Raw genomic sequence first — 6,643 nt, forward strand, 5'->3', positions numbered from 1 at the left:
TGACTGAACATGTCAATTAATTTGAGTAGGCGTTAACCTTATAGTATTTCCCGGTTGATGTGAGTTAATATTGTCTTTCTTATTATTTGTTTGCAGTTTTCGAACGTCGTTTGAAATAAACGTCATTATAATTAAAAATCAACAAAGAGTGAGCCTGAGTATTTGAGTATCGACGAAACAATATCCGACAGTGCTTAGTAAAGGAACGACATATTCACAGTGTTGATGTGTAATTACAAGACCAATCCTATTTTTTCAGTACTGTAATGACTAATATTTAGCGAGAAAGCTACAAAGTATACATATAGATATTTTTTATAAGCAATACTACATGTTGGTCCTTGAGTGAGAACCTGAGACAGACCCAAATTCGTGAGTCTCACTCCTATTACGTGGGTCTTGGCGTTTATGTGAATAATGAGAAATTTGTACGGTTAAACTGACTTTGAATCGATGCAAGTTAGCGTTGTGCATTTGAAAAGTACAACCAAAATCCAAAAACAATGTATCCCGAGGATAGGCCCGGGTCGTTCATACTTATGGCCACAGCCTGCACACCCCACTTTACAATTTAAAGGGTATTATTTGGGGCCCTAATGGCAGATGAGAAACTATTTTTATACCTTGTTTTGTTGGCATTCAAACTCGTTAAAAGTAGCACCCTTCAAAACATAAAGGAAAACAATAACAACTACCTGATCAGAAAATTGAAATTAACTGAACATTTTAAAATGAAATGCAAAACGATTCATTCTGTACAAATAATTTATAAATAATATAACATTTTTCTCCGGGCTTTCTAAAATGTTCATTCATATGGCATGTGCTCAGAAACACATTCCAATTACTATTACTGCTGGTCAAAACTAATGATAAAACGAGAAAAAAACTGTTTGATACAAAACGAGGAAAGTGATTATGTCAGAACCAGCCTACCGCCCTCTGGGGTCTGCTTATTATTAGCCGTACATTATTGAATGAATGACATGATTTTTTTTAGAATCCTACGCTTCCCAAACTATGGGTCGCGACGCAAAAGGGGTCGCCAAACTTTTGAATTGGGTCGCGAGCAGGTTTGTAGAAACTTTAAAACACACAAATTGTCCATTCATGTGCTAATTATACTGTTGATGTAAGGTCTTTAACAGATCTGACCCGAAACAGTGTTTTTGGTGAATCCTCATTAGAACAATATTATTTTATTATATGCCCACAATGAATATCTTATTCTACAGCTTGGCCTGGTTCCTTACATATTACCTACTACCTATTACCAAAAAAAAAGAACTAAATACTTCTTACACTTGTTAATGTCTTAATTCACACTTTAACATGTAATATTTTTTCTATATTTTAATTTTAAAATGACTGTAAAAATAGTTTGTTTTGCTATCTTTCTAAAAAAGATTGTCCTAATATGTTTACTGTAGTTTTATTCATTATGCCTTATAACAGACTTAATTTATGTCGAGCTTGTAGGCCTACATATGCTTATTTGTATTGTAAAATGGATTTACACTAACACCTACAAAACATGTGTGTATACGAAGAAGTGAAATTAAAAATTTGTAATACATTCTTAGCATAAAATCAGTAACCAAATTCATTTCCATAATCTGCAGTGTAATTCATACTCGTCGTGTGATCGATCACGATGTATATTCAATACGTACCTACATGGATAAAAAATATTCACTTGCGAGTCGATGGCAGAGCGGTAAGGCTGGGCGTCGCTAACTACGGTATAGCCTTAACATATCGACGCTGATTCCAGCCGCTGCTCACAGCCGCCCTGGTTCCTTACCTACTAACTCTCTCCAAAATCAAGGAGAGCAAAAAAAGGACAAAACACTTCTTACACTTGTAAATGCCTTAATTCACACTTTAAAATGTATTTTTTTCTATGTTTAATTACTTCTTAATGTTAAATACTCCAGTGTAAAATGACTGTAGAAATGGTTTGTTTTGTCGTTTTTCTTTAGCTTACAAGTTATCTTTCTAAAAACGATTGTCCTGATACTTTTACTGTAGTTTCAACCAACTTAAGTATGCTATTATTGAACTTACTTAATATTTTTATCGCATTTTTGTCTATATTTTGATTTTTTGTAGTTTCATTGATATTCATTGTTATTCTTACTTAATATTGCTTTTATATAATGGTTTTACATTTGAAATTATGATTAAATTATAATCAAATCCTTTAATTTGGTTTTTAACACTGCTGGATGAAATAAATATAAACATTGGGAAAAATCGTAATACACAAAAAAACCATTTCATGTCTTTCTAATACATTAGAACCCCTATTAAGGGGACACCTTCGGGACCAAGAAAAGTGTCCCTTAATAAGAGTTTTCTCTGAATACGGGTACCCCTATTCAAGTGACGCTAACCAACAGCGTGAAATTGTCTCCTTAATACTTGGTTTTTGGCAGGTTTTCATAGAACGATAACATACAATTCATATTTTTTTTTTTATACTCACTAATTAGTTACAGTAGGATTAGAACTTAGGCCTATTTATAGCAATAATTTGCAATGCAAGTACGATTCATTTATAATATGAAATCAGCAGAAGTGTAATTAAACAACAATAGTTTTATATGTTCCCAATATTGTTTCATTATGCATTATTAATGAATGAATTAGATTCAAGTGCAAAACAAAAAAAAAATAAAAAATAAAAAAATACCTATGGTTAAGGGTCAAAATTCACAAGATTGGTTTATACGAAGTAACACATGCAGTGGGACTTACCGATATTCACTTTTAAAGATTTGAGGAGAAAATGTTGGTTTATTGCTTAAAATTTAAATTGCAAAATTCAACCTAAACACATCAAACTGCTTCCAAACAAAGACGGATTATTTTAAAATTCTTTTTGCACTTTAATTTCAGTTGTTGTTGTTATTATTATTATTATTATTATTATTATTATTATTATTATTATCATCATTATTATTATCATTATTATTATTATTATCATTATTATTATTATTATTATTATTATTATTATTATTATTATTATTATGTAGTCTAACAAAAGCTCGCCCTTGACAAACAGCAGTAGAAAGGTGATAATAGTTGAAAGGTGATAAACGTTAATTAATAAGTTGTTCAAAATGTGTTAAAACGTGTCAATATAAAATTGAGTCAATTTTTCTTATTTTGAGACTTGTATTTATTGTGATATAATAGAAAATAAATAAGTGTCCCATCAATAGGGGATATTTGACCATTTGACACACTCAGAATAACATCAATTAAAACGTAGACATTGTGCTACTACAGTCACAAAAAAGATTCAAGGAGGACGTACGGTTTCTCCTTCTAAAAACCTTTATTTCTTATAGTTGGTGGTACATTAAAAACTAACAAAATAATTTTTAAAAAAAAACCCAATAAAGTATTACACAATAAAGAAAATAAAACAAAACTCTTACTAGGCCTATATAATTCTTTCTGGGTGTTTTGAGTCCGCAAGACGCGAACGCGGTCTACTATCGCAAATGAAAGATCCTTTCTGGCATGGCACGCAGAAATCGCAACTAGCTTTCAGACGACACAATACCGGAACGCTTCCAGTTCCGTGCTATTTGTAGCTCACAAACTTATTTCTTGGATCAGAAAAAAATCAATCAATATTTAATCATTCAATTTCACTTTGGATACTGTAATATACACAGGATACTGCATTTTAATTATTAATCCACACAGGACACTGCATTTTATTGTTAATCCACACAGGATAACGTTTAATCTACACAAAATAACATTTTGTAGTTGGACACATATATTAGTAGTAATATATTTACTGTATAATAATATGTAATACAAATGTTCATCCACACAGGATACTTTACCTTACCAGGTCCACACTTGATAGTGACACTACAATTTCCATTCAGTCCACACAGAACACACAAAAATCAGCTAACATCCGATCTCTCAGTGCAGTTCCACCTTAACTAACTCCCTTTTTTCTCAAACCATTCTCCCTCATAACATTGCACAACATTTCTACCATTTCTCACTTCATAAAATTACATAACCGTCAACTCTATTCTTCACGTCATACCACACCACTTTCAGTCAGCACATAACCTGACCACTTGGCCATAAAAATAGTATATAAAAAACACATATGAACAAAATCAAATGTAAATCCTCTATTTTGACTATAAAAATATATATAATATAAAAAAGTATGAGTGAACACAAATAACCCTCTTGTCCACAAGCCCATTGTGACATCTACTATACTACTTATACTGTAGTCCATTGTATAAAGCCGGAGTTATGTTTAGACCAAGGCAACTAGCTAACGACAGGTACGCTTTTCCATCAGTAAGGCATCGATCTTCTAAGAATGGAATGACCTGATGCAAGCACGAAATAATGTAGACCAAACCCAGTACCGTTTCGATTTTATTCGTGCTGGAAATCTACTCATGATGCATTAGATATGTTTATGGCATCTAGTCTACTGGATACATTTTAATTTTTTTTTTATTTTAATAATTTTAGATATTATTATAGTCAAGATTAGACAGGCTGATGCATAATTCAACAAAGGAACATTAGAGTCTTCATTTTATCTGTTACCGGAATTAACATACGGTCTGTATGTTTTCATGAACTGCATAAATATTTCAAAGTAAACATAATAGAAGGTGTTTAATTTATATCATGCAACTTGTTTATTTTGTTTTGGTGTTGTTTCTTATGTTAGGCATGAATATAAGAAACAATTCAAAAAAATATGGCGTATGTATTATTGCATGACCATCATTGTTGTACTGTACCTATTATTTTAAGTGTGTATTGGTATGAATGAATGAATGAAATGACGGATGATCACGTATGATGGATGAATCATTCGCGTTAAACCACGTCAATTCGTAAATATCGCCAGTGGACCACACTGTATGGACATAATTTTCGAAGTCAAGGCTTCGCAGCATCGAGCAAAGTTCCCTAGTTTACAATAGTGGAATTTTAATAAACTTTAATTGAACAACAAATTAGTATTGTATTTGCAGACTGACATGTATTAAATCCATCACATGCTTTATTTTTGAATTGATTCAAATACAAGTTCATACAACGACTGAATCGCGATAGGCATACACACCCACAGAGCAGCAGATCGTTCATGCTCACACAGACTTGAATATAGCGCATTTCAATAGAACAATAGTATTTTGTATTTTCAGACTGACAGTAAATGTAAATGTATTAAACTTCAGAATCTACTATCAATCACTTGTTTTATTCTTGCATTAATTAAAATACAAAGCCCATACAAAGGCTGAATCTCGAGGCAGTAAAAGTTAAGGGTTGTCTTGAGCCATTCTATCCATTGTCAAAGACTACGTTGCTTCCTATTGTGCAGTTACACCTATGCTCGCAATGCACAGAACAGCTCTGAGGCTGACACAGACTTTGCGAATCCGCAAAACCGTTCTTATGAATAGTTGATGATATTTTACCAAACTATCCTGCTATCAAACTTGCACTCCTCTCTGCTCTGTTGCTATGAAGATAATTGAGGTCCTCTCTATGATAGGTCTAATAAATTCAAAGTGTGTTATGGAACGCCGTTCAGGCAACAATGATTTGGTAAACAAAATGCATCGGGTAACAATATGCATCGGGTAACAGGATGCACATGGTAACCAAATGCATCGATGAATATGCACCGGGAAATAAAATGCACCGGGAAATAAAATGCACATGGTAAAAAAATGCACCGAGTAAGAAATACAATGCACCAGGTAACACTGAAATGCATCGACATGCAAAATGCACCGGGTAGCAAAATGCATCGACGAACAAAATACACCTGTTAATAATGCACCGGGTAACAAAGCATCAATTATAATCCACGAATGCTTTGATATGTAAACAAAAATTATTCCCGTGAAATGACAGTAATAGCTTTAATAACAATAACATCCGATGTTGATTCGTAGGCCTATTAGTTATGCATTATTATTAATTATTATTATTATTATTATTATTATTATTATTATTATTATTATTATTATAACAATAATAATAACTAATAGGCCCGAATCAACATCAACTTAGACCTATAATATAAATGTGCACATGTTTGTGTACGGTTTGCATATGTGGCATTACACAGAGCCAACCCATTGATGAATAAAGTTACATTGTATATTGTTTGATATATTGTATATTACGTAAATATTGCTATACAGGCAAATGTGTGCGTGTTTTTGTTGAATAGTAAATTTAACATATAGCATTATAATATTGGACTAATTGACAATATTGAATGGAAGGAGACATTATTTTCTCTTGTTTTGTATTATACATTCTTAACTTATTATGGTAATTCTATTAGGTCTTTGCAAATCTGTATCGATACCCACTGAGGGTGAGGCTCCATCAAATTTTATATAGTTCTTACAGATAACGAACATGATGAACTAATCTCGGAATCTGTACTGTAATTTCCAGTGATCACATATTGGGAAAAAAATGGTAGCGTGCTATGTGGAATCCCTTGGATTTAGAGTACCCTAGACTAGAATACGGGAAGTTAGGAATTCAAAGATGAAAGACACATTGAGGCGTAGGGACTGTTCAAGGCCCGAATGCACTTTGGCAC

Source organism: Anneissia japonica, unplaced genomic scaffold (assembly GCF_011630105.1).
Source record: "Anneissia japonica isolate Jap-2015-1 unplaced genomic scaffold, ASM1163010v1 scaffold288260_len165978_cov153, whole genome shotgun sequence".
In the NCBI taxonomy this organism is placed as follows: domain Eukaryota; kingdom Metazoa; phylum Echinodermata; class Crinoidea; order Comatulida; family Comatulidae; genus Anneissia; species Anneissia japonica.